Source organism: Erpetoichthys calabaricus, chromosome 15 (genome assembly GCF_900747795.2).
Source record: "Erpetoichthys calabaricus chromosome 15, fErpCal1.3, whole genome shotgun sequence".
Taxonomy (NCBI): Eukaryota; Metazoa; Chordata; class Cladistia; order Polypteriformes; family Polypteridae; genus Erpetoichthys; species Erpetoichthys calabaricus.
The window spans coordinates 45604107-45619095 of record NC_041408.2 but is presented as its reverse complement, the minus strand read 5'-3'; positions in this window follow the sequence as shown (position 1 = coordinate 45619095).

The following is a 14989-nucleotide window of genomic DNA, read 5'->3' as shown; positions in this document are numbered from 1 at the left end:
GGCTTCCTGTTCCACCGCGCCATACCTTGTCTCTCGGTCCAGCAGTTTCCGGCTAAGGTACATCACGGGGTGTTCGACACTGTTGATACTTTGGCTCAACACGGCGCCGAGGCCAGTGTCCGAAGCATCGGTCTGGAGGAGAAAAGGAAGTGCAAAGTTAGGAGTTCTTAAAATAGGTGCCGAAGTGAGGGCCTGTTTTAAGTCACTAAATGCTTGCTCCGCGACTTCATTCCACACCACATGAAGAGGGGCCCTTTTCTTTGTCAAACATATCAAGGGTGCTGCCCTTTCAGAGAAGCGAGGTACAAACCGACGGTAATAACTCGCTAACCCTAAGAAAGCTTGCACCTGTTTCTTGAGTATCGGACGGGGCCATTCCAAGATGACTTTAATTTTCGAGCACTGTGGCTTCACCATCCCCCCTCCTACCAGGTAGCCTAAATATTTAGCCTCTGTCAACCAAAAAAGCACTTCCAGGAGTTGATACATAGGCTGGCTTTCGCTAGTGTCAGGAGGACAGCATAAACCTGCAACACATGCTCCTCCCAGGTGCCGGAAAAAATGACAACGTCATTGAGGTAGGCGGCACAATAGGAATGGTGGGGCCTGAGCACTCTATCTACCAGACGTTGAAAGGTCGCTGGTGCCCCGTGCAGTCCAAATGGGAGAACCTTGTATTGCCACTGTCCACTAGGGGTACTGAAAGCAGTTTTCTCTTTAGTGGATGCCGTTAAGGGAATTTGCCAGTACCCTTTGGTCATGTCAAGTGTAGTCAAATACACTTCTCAACTTCCCAACTTCTCGAGGAGTTTGTCAACTCGGGGCATGGGATAGGCGTCAAACTTAGAGACCAGATTAAGATGCCGGAAGTCATTACAAAACCTCCAAGAGCCGTCCGGCTCGGACACGAGAACAATGGGACTGGATCACAGGCTGTGACTTTCTTCGATAATGTCCATATCCAGCATCCGCTAAATTTCCAGCTCCACCTCAGTCCTTTTTGCCTCCGGGAGGCGATAAGGTCTTTCTCGGATAACCACTCCCGGGTCTGTAACAATATCGTGCTGAATCAGCGCAGTCCTACCTGGTGCTTCGCTGACCACTTCCAGGACGGACAGGATTGCTCCTTCGAGCTCCTGTCGTTGGAGGGGCGTCAAATTGTTGCTGAGGTTAAGGGTTATGTTTTTGGAGAAAAGAGAGAGGGTGGACCCGGAAGGAGGATGTTCCTCCCTGGTCTTCCACAACTTTAGTAAGTTCAAGCGATACACCCTCTCTATCGGTTTGATTGGCTAACCAAATAGTCAGCGAGACCTTTTCTTTCTTTAACCTCGTACGGGTCCTGCCAATGGGCGAGCAGTTTTGAGTGGGAGGTGGGCACAAGGACCAGAATGCAATCCCCCGGCTGGAACTCACGAAGGGAGGAGTTCCTATTATAATTTTGGGCTTGCGCTACTTGAGCTCGAGACGTGGTCTTTTAATATAGGCCGGATTTTGTCTAATCGATCGCGTAATTGGGCGATGTATTCTAACAAATTTGTGTTGGGAAGTGCCTCCCCCTCCCAACCTTCTTTTAATAAATCCAAAATGCTCCGGGGCTGGCACCTATATAAAAGTTCAAATGAGCAAAATCCTGAGGAGGCTTGAGGTACCTCCCGATATGCAAAAAGTACTAAAGGTAGGAGCTGGTCCCAATTCCTTCCGTCCGTGTTGACTTCCTTACGAAGCATCTGTTTAAGGGTTTGGTTAAATCTTTCCACTAACCCGTCCGTCTCAGGGTGATAAACAGACGTGTTGAGATGCTTAATATGGAGTAACTTGACCACCTCCTGGAACGTATCCGAAGTAAAGGGTGTACCTTGATCTGTAAGGACTTTTTTAGGTATACCCACTCGGGAAAATAACCCTACTAATTCCCGTGTGACATTTTTTGTATTGGCAGCTCTCAGGGGAACTGCTTCGGAATACCACGTTGCATAATCCACCATGACCAATATACATCTATGGCCTCTGGCCGAAGGCTCTAGGGGTCCAACGAGATCGACTCCGATCCGCTCAAAGGGAACATCAATAAGGGGAATAGGGATTAAAGGAGCTCAGTCCCTCCTGGGAATCTGGCGTAACTGACAGACGGGACACGACTGCAATAAAATCGGAGTTTATTCCTCTCCAACGTTTTTTCGGCCCTAAGTGGGCGCCTAAGAGGTGGGCATGAGCTAGGTTGCAGACCTCCCACCGATAGGTTCGCAGCACTAACAGCAACTTCCGTACCTTGCCTTTGTGGTCCGCAACGCGGTATAATAAGTCATTCTCTAAGACAAAGTAGGGTCCCAGAGGTGTGGAATTTAATGACGTCAGGCCATCTGCGGAAACAACAGCATTCCGGGCAAACTTTGGGGAATCATCATTCCACTGTTCTCTTTTGAAGGATGCCGGCTTACAGCGAAATTGAAAGTCTAAGCCGGCTAATTCATCAGGGCCTAGGCCCAGAGTAGCGTCCTCCCGAAACGTAACCCCACCCGGTTGTACTTCCGGGTCGGAGTCCGTACCTGGAAGGCATCCCCCTGTCTCGCCCAGATCATTAGTTGCCGATGAGCACGGCGTGGGAGCAGTTTGGAAAGTCCCCTGACCATCCATAAGTAGACCCAGGTTGTGTACGGGAGTAGTGACAGTCTTACCGCATTTAATATTAGACCAATCTTGTCCCAATATAACCAGATAGGGTGGTTTAGGCAACACCGCAACTAAGTTGTTTTGGAGTCCCCTTCCACGTTATATAACACCTCGCGGACCTGTATGATCTAGTATCTCCGTGCACACATTTTATACTTGACTTTTTAGCGAGCCATTGTCGCGGTAAAACATAACGGTGAGCAACAATGGTGATATTGCTCCCGGAATCAAACAAAGCCATCACCGAGTGCCCATTCACCAACACCCTTCCCATATGTGTAAGTGCCAGAGGGTTTGACGGCGCACAGTACCTTTCTCCTCGGGCGTAGCTGCAGTCCATTGGTTCTGCATTGAGGCGGCAGGTGGGAAGAATGTGTCCCACCTCGCCACACTTGAAACAGCTCGGCGGGGTGAGCACTCGGTCTTTAGTCTTGGCTGTCGGCTCTGGGGCTCCTGTGAGGCCAACCGCCCCTATTGGATCATGCGAGCAGGCTTCTCAGACCCCCCAATTTGGTTTACCACCAGCTGGCGCTCCAAGACCTCCAGGAGCCCGTTCATATCCAGGAAGGGATGTCTCCGGACCTGCTGGGCGAGGTAATCCAGCATGGCGTGTACTAACGCCTCACAGACTACTTGCTCAACCACCTTGCGGGCTTGATTGACATCTGGCCGCAGCCACCGCCCTAGTTTGCCCCAGAACTCGAACGCCTGGGCTCTAGCTGGAAGCTCAGGGTTGAATCGCCAGTTTCGCCATACCCTCGCCTGCTGGCCGGAGGTAATGCCGTAGCGTTTATAAAGCTTGGCTCTCAGGAGGTCATATTGGGCGGCTTCCTCTTCAGGAAGGTCATGATAGGCCTGCTGCGCCGGACCCTTCAGGTAGGGAGCCAAAATGGACGCCCACTCTGCCCGTGGCCACTGATTTCTGGCCGCGGTCCTCTCGAAGACGGTCAGGTAGGCTTCCAGGTCGTCTGTCTCTGTAAGAGGAACAATTTGAGGAGGTGGAGGTCTTGCGTTGTTTGGCCTCGCAGCCTCTGCAGCTGCCAGGCGTCTCTTTGTCTGAGTGAGCTCCCTCTGTGCAGTCGCTTGTTCCATCTTGACCGCCTGGAGTTCGTTGGCCAAGGTATTTAGAACTGCATTCAAGTCTTGCCCTTCCGTCATCTTCGGGCTCTATCCTGCTGACTACGCCAGTCTGTGAAAGAATAAAGTAACACAGATTTAATTTTGAGGGGTTTCCACCATGGTTTACTTGCAACATAAAGTATCGTCTCCACAATACAACTCAAATGGTCACACCGGACAAAATACAAAGCAAATGAGGGAACATTTATACAGAGGGACAGGAAATTGAATCAGGGATGCTGGGAAAACAGGGAGGAATGCTGGGATGGAAACATCATCAGCTCGTGACTGGAGGGTATACAGGAACCCAGAAGTATGGCTTCCTTTTGTTTATGTCGTGCTTTCTTACTGTGGCGAGTCCTCGTTCTGGCTGATGAGACAAGGAGAGAAAGGTTAGTGCGCCGTCTCTGTCCCTCAGCATTGGTTGTTGCAATGTGGTCTGAGTCCTTTAACTGCTCCCCATGCGCTCGTGCGTGACAACACACAGATACTGTATGTCTGCTTGGCTGGTACAGGAGTAAGAATTGCTGTCTCCAAGTTGAGAGGTTGCGGGTTCTTCGTGCATTAACTGTTTTGAGTAGTGAGCGGCTATTATTATTACTATTGTAGAATAAAAATATACATTTGATTTACTTGAGTCTGTAACAGCCGGTGTAAATTTATGGTACTTGTAAAAGTTAGCATTTTTTTTATTATTCAGTTTTATTCTCTCAGTCACATCCACACTCTCCCCGATCTGACACTGTTCGTTTTCAAATACAGACGTGCTATAACAAAGGTGAATTCAGATGAGAATGAGGGTTCTACATCAGAGAAAGAGAACAGAAGCCCTCCCTGCGAAAATGTCCAGTCACACATAAGAACCATGCAGCTGCACCAGGCGTAAAGGTGAAAGGTGGCACTGTTTTGATGCAGCAAGAGGTTCGGCATCTTCCTGCAAGTGAATCTGCAACATGCATGTCCTTCAACGAAACAGCAGGGCCTACAGAGCTCGCCAAGGTCTCATTCAAAGTCCTGTTTGTGATTATGTTTTGTGATGGTCATTATATAAAAAACATTTACACGTTACTCTTATACAAAAGCCAGATTGAATGTTATTTACCTATTTGCCTTGATTTATTTATTTGCCTTCCTACAGTGAAAAGTCACAAGTAGACTGCAGAGCTTCTAGTGTTAGGTAATGGTGTAAAAGAAGTTATGTACTGATTCAGTAAAACTATTGTGCAGACCTACTGAGTTTAAAAAGTAACATTCCCCACAGCTTACAACATCTCCGTTCTTTTCTGTGTTCAGAGACAAGAAGTTATGAGACAATCCATCAACTCTTAATGTATTGACAAAATTAATTAAGGGTACTATCACAGAAACTTCATTTGATCTGAAAGAAATGCATACCTGAGTATCATCTGCATTTCAGTGAAAGAGAATATTTTGTTTTCTAACATTTTATAGCAGTACCTTGTTAAATAAAAACAAAGGTTTGAGTACTGAGTACTGAGCCCTGCAGGATTCCAAATCTAAATTCTGAACATAATTACTGAGAACTATCATCACGTTTTTGTACATATGGAAATCCACTTGAAAAATATGAACCAAACTATGCAATGACATTACTGAGAACCCAATGTAATTTCCATGCCTATTTAAAAGCAAAGAGTGGTCAGTGGAGTCAAAGGTTGCACTTAAATCTATCGACATAATGATTATAGCATTTCCTTGATAATAAGTTATTAAAGTGTCATTCGTCACATAAGTACTGTGACCAGTGTGAATGCCAGACTTCTCAAGTAAATTGTAATGTAAGGCTGAAGCTGTGCAGCAACCACCCTTCCAATTGCATTAAAAAGAAGTGGTGAATTTGAAATAATTATTACGCATATTTGGCTCTAGCTCTTATTCATTCAGTAACAGTCTGATAGCTGACACTTTTTTTTGGCATTTAGTATCAAGGGCATCTAGTTGGTTTAATTTTACAAATAAAGTCATGGTTTCCTGTTTTGTTATTGATAAGATTTGTTTTTGGCACAATATTCCTGAGACATAAGAAGATTGTAATATTTGGACATTTTTTTAATTTGTACATGGTACACAATAAAAACTACAAGACTAGCTAGAAACCTTGGCCTTAAACAAAAATGATAGAAGATGAAGACCCTAAAATAACATGGAATTTTGCCCTGAATAGTCTACCAAGAAGTTTGGTTTTTTTTTTGTTTTAATCGGATCCAACGCTAAGATATAGAAGCCATGTGTCACATTATTTATGAGTGAAACAAGAAGTCTCACACAATAACATTATTTCCATGTTATGTGTCCAGCAACAGACAAAGCAACCTCAAATCATAAGGCTGCATTCATGCAAATTGGATCACAAAATGACAGCCAACTGTCATCAAAAAAAAAAACAAAAACCACAAAACTTTGTAGAAGTGACATAATTTTAAAATAAATAATAAAAAAATACATTAATTATGCAGTAATTCCAAAAACGCAATCAGATCAGTTTGGGAAAGCTATAATTCAGATTTTTGACAGTTATAAAGTAAACATTAGTAAGATGGCGTGCACAGGTGGAGAGAGACTCATTGGCCAGGATGAGTGTGATCAATATTTGAAACAATTGATCAACAGGCCATTATCTTAATTATAATCCTGTTGCACTTTAAATGGTCATTGTCTATATTAATAATCAAAACTGTACTCTGCTTTTAAGGTAAAATGTGTGTTTATGTATTTAAATGTTGTATAATTGGTAATTTATTATTGCAATGTTATTAACATTATAGCAGTTAATCTATGAAATCACTCCAAGGATGTACATTGAATGGCACGTGTGAAAAATAATTTGAACATAACTGATGGTGGTGGATGGTGAGGTCAATTTGCAGGTCATCTACACTAAGTGACTTCTTTGTTTGGTCCACTTGCTATCTTAGATAACTGACTTCTCATTCAGTGAGAGCTTCATGCATGTACAGTAGACAATGAAATTTGTGTCCATGTATGATTGCCTGTGTGTACAATTTAATTGGCAAGACTAAAGATCTAAGTGACTTCAAATTGGCCTGGTTGTGGATGCCAGATATTTGGGAATAGGTTTATCAAGAACATTAATTATGCCGATGTTTTTTATGCCTAGCTGTCTCATGAGTGTGTCTGTAATGGACCATCTTTACACAGAAACATAAGCAGAACCTAACAAATACACAATAATTTGAAACATAAATCAGTCTATTTAATCAATCTTAGCATAAAAGCAATACTAGGACAAAATCTCTTGAAACATCCTGTGCCTAGGCACTTCATTACAAATAATCACAAAGTTTCAGACCTTAGATTCACTGTCCATGAAACTGTAAAACCACACGGCCAATGGGGTAACTTTGACACCGTATTGTTACGTAGGGAATCACAATTTTCAATTAAAAACTTTACGTCCTATTGGTCTTAAAGAGTCACTTGATTGGGCCTGTATTCTGTGATATACTCCCAAGTGACTCCATTTTCATTTTTTCCAATTTTTTCATTTTCTTCATTTTTATACATGTTTCACAGATATTTTATTTTTTCTTGGCACTTGTAACACTACCTTGTTTTCTTCATTGGGGCTAATATGTTTTATTGCAAGACATGTTAGATATTCAATAGTGGGTAGTATAAGTTTTGTTAACACTTTGTATTTTGTATTTATATATTTTAATTGTGTTTCATTAAAAGTTAGTTGTCTATTGTGTTTTAATATGCATGCTGGGTCTTATTCATAAGTCTCCTATTATAGATTTATTTATTTTATACTATGCTAGACTGATTTATGTTTCAAATTGTGTATTTGTTAGGTTCTGCTTAACCTTCTATGTAATTGTACTTTTCATAAACAGGTTATTATTCTTCCTTCACAGTTATTTTGGTATGTAATGGACCACTATCAAAAAAAAAAGTCAATAAAAGGGATGACTGAGGCGGACACAGAGTAACAGACAGGCTGCAGTCAGATGAATAACACAGTGCTGCTGAAAGAATTAGAACGCTGAATGCTGCACTGTGTTTGTATCTTGCCATGGTTGACAGTTGAGATTCTCACCAATTTCCACACCTATCAGCAATAAACAAAAAGAAATATTTGCAGTAGTCTGGGAATTATGCATGGCGAATATTGTTAAACAATACCAGGTTTGAATAGTCTCAGTTTCTACTGACAAGTGGTGGCAGTATAAAGATTTGAGGTGGCACATAACCTTGTTCTGGATACATAATATTATTTATTGTATCAGTATGCTGCTGCTGAAGAATGTGAATTTCCCATTGGGATTAATAAAGTATCTATCTATCTATCTATCTATCTATCTATCTATCTATCTATCTATCTATCTATCTATCTATCTATCAATGCTTATAAAATATTCTGCCAGCCGAGTAACCATTTGTGAGTTTTGTACTTTTCTGCTAAATAAGGTTCAACGCAAGTGATTTTTTTTAAAATTTACTCTTTTATTTCTATTGGTTATTTATAGTTTTTTTTTATGGTATTTGGAATTTTCCAAGAATTTTCCCCGTTATGACCTGGCATCTGCATTTTGTTTTTGGTTAAATGAGATACATTTTTGTTGTTAGTTGTTTTCAACCATACCAAAATTTGGAAAAATAAAGGTTTTAAATTTGTCCTTTGTGCACATATTTGCAACAAATTTAAATAGGTTGATTTATTTTATCATGTTATTTTATTTTCTGCAATGCCATGTTGGGTGCGGCTATTTAGAATGTGTTTTTGGGTTTCTACATGACAATGATTGTCACTATGAATTAAGTTTGTACAAATGTATAAATATGACAACAATTGGTATCCCTTGATGGATTAAACTTTGTTAAAACTTTAGCTTTAGCTATTGTTCAAAGGGTTTAGTTCAGGAATCGGAATGATTTTTTACCCAGATTTCATCCTTGACTCTTCCTTTAACCCTTTTATTTCAATTTTGCAACTTTAGTTTTGTTTGATCTTTTGGCTTTGGACTGCAGGCTCCATTATTGATTCTTTTGCCTGCTCCTTTATATGGTCAACATCTGGTTATTTTTCCTTGAGATCATAATAATATCAGACAGACACTCTCATGTCAACAAAAGAAGATTTGTAAATGAAAATAAGATTGAATAAACCAGGAAATAAAATGTACAAAAACACCAAGCAAGGGTTAAAACTAGAAAATGAAGCTTACCTTTTGTTCTGAGCTAAAACAGAGGTCAAAAATCAAAGAAGTCAAAATTCTAGTACCTGTTTTTGCCAGAAGAAATGATAACAGGTTGCATGCAACTCTAGAATATATAAAGAAGTGTCAATAACATTACTGGGCATACCTTCTTTGACCAGCCCATCATCACATCTAGGCAGTGGTTGCTCAAAATGGTGGTGATCATTAAAATACAAAATTGCGTTGTGGAACACTTTTAAAACAAAATAAAAATGATTTTAATGAATTTTTAGCAAGGTTCTATTGTGAAAATATAAAATTATATAGAGTCTCTGAAATTTAAAAAACAAATCTAAGAGTTAAATTGATTAGTTTAAAAAAATGAAAGAAGTAACAAATTCACAACATCTGCAACACCATTTTGTTATTATTGGCTTAAGCCATTTTGTAGGCTTTTGTCTTTACTTTGCAACATTGCAACTTGAGGACAATCAGATGTGTGCTATGTGTGATGTTACAGGTGAGTCAGTATGAAAAGTCAGCATTCTGCACTTCCTGGTTGTGCAAAATGTTGAAGGCAAGCAAACCTTCAAGAGTGTTTTATGTGCTATTGTGAGGTTCTGTGTTTTGATTTCTTTCCTTTGGTTCTCTGACAGCAATTTAGGTTTGTCTTTTGGTTTTTACATCATGAGAATTAGCTTTTCTAGTTCAAACTTTGGCCTGTGTATCAACTCCTGATACTTTATTCCCAAATCATTATCAAATTTCCCATCAGTAGCAGAATAGAGAGATGGGTTCAGATTTTTTTTTATTTATTGAATTTATTAAAAGCATATACCATTTCATACAGTCAAGTCACACTTAACAAAACTAAAATCAAATCAACCCTCACACATGAGAAAAAGAGGAAGGCCAACAAAGAGGAAGGTTGTTGGTTGTTGGGCTCAGATTTTTTGCAATTGGTCCAGAACCATGATTATGCACTCAGCTAATACAATGGTTTCCCCAGCTAGGAGATCTCATTTCAAGGAAGCATTCTGGGATAAAAAGAAACAAGCTGTTCAAATAAGCCGTGTACCCCCATTTAATTTGCAAAAAGTATGGGTAATATTGGAATCAACATGGGTCAGTATTCTCATGTGTAAAGAGGGCAGCAACTAGCTATTACTGCAAGTTGATGTGTCTAAAAATGGTTCTGGTCAGTTTAGTTTATGTTGCGATTGAGCTTAAGTCACGGGGCTTTCTTCCAAGCTTTATGTGTCATAGGCGATGGCCAAACAACACAAACACCACAACCAGCTATAGTAAAAAAGTAAGTAGGAGTGAAATTAACACGTTGTTTTATGGTTTGGGTTGTGATGTGCTGTTTCTCATTGTATGATACCTCTGTAGTGTTCAGTACACTATAATATACTTTACACAAATCACAGCTTGTCAGCATCAAAACAGGAAGCACTATGCTGATATTATGTAATTTCTTAAATTCAAGGCAAATTGTTTTAACATAAATGGGTTTACAAAGGATAATAGACTAGCTGTACTTTTTAAAAATCCATCCAACAGATATCAGGGATGTGGTCACTGTAGCCCATCCACACCATCAGTAGTATTTAGCTCATGATTTTATGTTGTAATTTTCTATGATCAATACAACACATTTTGTGGGACCTTTAATTTCACCCCATTACCTTTATTCTTACATTCTTACACTGCTGCAAGTAAGTTAGAAAGTGAAAGTTAACATTATTTAGGAACTCTGCATAATATATCGTGGAACAATCCAGAAGCAATACTTGCATTTTGGAAAAACTGCAGCTTTAATAATTTCATTTGTAATTTTTACCATAGATTGTTTTCTATGGTGATTCTGGACTTGTTTGCAAACCACCAAATATAGCTTGACTAGTCATCCACACCACGATCATACTGAAAACCGAGCCATTGGACTGTTGGAAGCTACCCGATAGTTGTTTTTAATACTTTCTCTTTCACCTATGTGTATACACACACAAATGCACACTAGCAGATAACCCATCAAAAATGATGGACTGAAGCAAAATAAAATACATTTATTGGGTCTGATTTTATTAAGCCACCTTTACTAGGAAGCTGTTTGCTCTCTTGCTGAATCAACTTATTGAGGTGTCTGACTGGTGGACCTGATTAACCAGGTAACAACTAATCCTTAGTTCCTGTTAATGTCAATTTGCAAATGATTACATAATTAGTTCTATAAAAAAGAAAGAACGTTTTATTGTCTACTTTCTGAAGTCCTAATTTGCAGTAAGGTATTCCTTTAATGTCAGTGTTCTAGCTTTGATTCTTTTCTGTTATAATCTTTACTCAAATTCTTTCATTTTTGTCCTTCACTAATATTTTATGTTTAAGATAACAAATACATATAGGTAAGACACAGTAATAATTACACATTTTGTTATACAGTTACAGCACACTAGCTCAGCGATTATTGATGCTTTTTGTTGTGTATTTTGATTTTACTCATAACATCCTAATGTCAGGAATGTTATGTTCACTGTCGGGTTTACACAATGGACTGACCCTGTCCACGTTCGGTTGATAGTTGGACAATGGGTCCCCACATCACTGCCTTGGAAAAAGTAGGGTTAGAAAATGGATGGATGTCTAAAGGCATTCCAAAAAAATGCATTTTCTCATCCATTCAGCACATTACTTTTGGCTGAACTTAAGTTATGAGTAAACTGAACTGATTTCTAAAATGTACACAATGCTAAAACGCATTTTATTTAAATATCATAGCAAGGTTCTGAAAAATGAAATGTAAAACGTTTTTCCATTTCCAGAAGTATAGTATTGCGTTTATTCTTTTCATTCCATGCCTGATCTCTAGCATTACTATTATAAAGAGGCTAAGCTTGTGTACCAGCAAAACAATAGCATTTTCGCCGCACAAAGATCTCATTAGCAACTACTATTCCCTAATGTCCAAATCTAAATCAGAATCTCAGAGGAGAGTTTACATACTTGTAGTGTAAATTGATTTATAGCTCTGTTATTTCAATGACCCCTTTCCAACTCTAAATGAGATCCAACGTCTTTTAAAATTCCCATCAGTAATATATGTTTCTTAAGGTCTGTAAATTGAATCCAACAAAAAGTTGAAGGCTGTATGATCTCACATCCCTAATGTAAACCATTCTGTGTTTTTTTTTACCCTATTTTAAAATCCAATGGTTTTACAATATTTTAAGCTCCTAGCATTTTCCTAGATCACATGCTTAATACTAGAGCTAAATATCCAGACTGTCTGTTTTATTTAAAAAAACAATAACTAAATCTCAAATGTAAGAACAATAAGAAACAACTGAATGAAAAAAGTGGAGTACTCTGGCGGTTTTGTTCCTGTAGGCAAAACTAAACCCAAAAGGTTTACTCTTAGCTTAGATGTAGAATCCTATATTCAAAGATGCTGACAGAAGATGCTTTCAATGCCCTTAAGCACACACTTTCGGCATATAAGAAATTTTCACAGTAACATAACCCAGATCAATGTGATACTATAGATCTGTGTAGACCATTTTGGGATTGGCAATTATTTTTATTTAAAGTGATTGGATAATCTAGCCTAGCGGTGGACTCTGATACAACTGAACAAGGTTCTTTGACATTTATAACAGTTTCCTTTTTGAAAGAAAACTGCAACACAGATCTGAAAGAACAAACAAGGGAATTGGGTTATGTGGGTGTATATCTGAAAAAAATATTCCTAATTTACATAAAATGCTGTATTGCAAGTATATGCATTGAGGGTTGCCGGTGAAAAGGGAATAGTTTGGCAGCTTCTGGTCATGGCATCTTTTCAAGGTTTAACCATGTCTAGTGCATTTAAAAATGGTGAGAGCACCTAACCCTAAAACCTTCCTCCTTGGGCAAGTTCATATGAACAAAAAAGATCATGCTGTTTATGTGTAACATTCTAAGCCGGAGAAAAAAAAATAAAACTTCACATTGCACATGAGCCCTTTACTCTGTGTGGATATGCATAGAACTTGAGAATTCTGTGAAGTTTTGATGTAGGGAAAATTGTTAAATTTAAATTAACTTACTAGTAGTACCCTAAAACCAACATTTCACATTAAATTAAAAAAAATTTACACAGTGATAACATTTATTACAAATGAACATTAATAAATCACCATGCTGCACATCTCTATTCAATATTAATTTTCCACAGTTACTAATACACAGTCATTTGTACAATTATTACATAATACAAACTTGTACAACAATTAAGAAAAAGTACCATAACTTTCTCAATGCCACATATTCCAAGTTGTGAGAGGACCAGAGCCTATCCTTGCAGAATTAGGCATGAGATGAAAAGTTCCCATAGACAGGATGCTAGACAACCACAGGGTTCACTCACGCACCCACCCACCCACAGATGGTCTTTGGAGTCTGTTATTCTATTCTGCACATTTGAGGATGTGGGAGGAAAACCCATGAAAACAAAAGATGAACATGCACATGGACAGCGAGAGTATGCCAGATTCAAACCCACTATAAATATTATTAATGTTTCACTGTGCCACTTCCCTCCTTAGCATGTGTCTTGTGGGATTGCACTGGGATCCACATTCAGACCACAGAGTAAATGCCCCCTGCTGGCATCACCAACATCTCTTCCAGCAGCAACCCACACTTTCCTAGATGGTCTCACATCCAAGTACTGGTTGGGCCCAAACATGCTTAGCTTCAGGGGATGACCTGTTCTGAAGCACATGTGGTATGGCTGCAAAGTTCAAGTTCAGCTGAATATAAACATTTTTTTCCCCACAGAAATCATTTTATTTTGTTCTATGCCTCCTGTTGTACCATATTTGTCAACCTTTTGGAATTCCTGGAGTGGTGTAGATACACAAAATTAAAGGAGTAATCTTCCTAAAATTGATATTTTTATTTATGCTGTATGTTACTTACTCCATGCAGTTTGTAGTGAGGGCTGGGACAAATTTTTAAGCTCAAGTTTTCATGCAGAACGGATATAGCAAAGTTTCTAATATAATAAGTGACTATAGTGATAAATGCTGGTCAACAAAAAACCAACCAAAAACCGAGAACAAAAACATTTCATGTTAGTCATATCACATAAGCTACAATTTCAAGTCATCCAGTCACATGGTTACAATGTCCCAAACATGTCTATGTTTACTATCACATTGTTAAATAAACAACCTCCAGAAAACAGTCACATGAACAAAATTGTAGCACGTTCAAACATGAACAAACATTTGAACTGTAGACTGCTTGTTGTTTTATGTATATGCATGTCCACATATGGAGCACATCATTATTGCTGGGGGCATTGTTTGAAACTGCACAGGTGAACTGACCTTCTGCTTGTTGAAGCATCTCAGATACACAAGCACATGACATGCTCTTGTCCTGATAGTGTTTTCACTTGCTTTACTTTAACTTTTAACCTTTAGTTTTATATGTGTCTCAGTGCATGTTTTTTGTTGATTTCATGTGAAGTGCAATGTTAGCTAATGAACAAGCTGCTACTAGGCTGGACTCCTTTCCAATGAATGAGGCTGGCGGGGAATTGCTCATCTCAAATGCAAGGGTGCATCTAAATGAATTGCAATATCATTCGTGAGAGTGTTTTCCATAAATTAGTTTAATAATATTATAGTAAAAATATACGTGCTTGGAACATTGTCAGCATGTGACTGGATAACTTGATGTGTATCATGCAACATGAGTAAAGTGAGATTCTTTCAAAGGCTTTTTGATAATTTTAGCGGTTATCAACCCTTGGTCACCACATACCCCTATTATATCAGAATCTCTGCTATCTCTGTTCTGCATTAAAACCTGAGATTAAGAATTTTTCTTTGCAATGTCTACAAAGTACATGGGGTAAGTATCATTAAAAATATCATTTTTTAGGTGGACTATTATTTTAAGATATACACACCCAATTTTTACAGATAATGTTATTAAGAACAATTTTAATATTTCTTTATTGTTCTAGG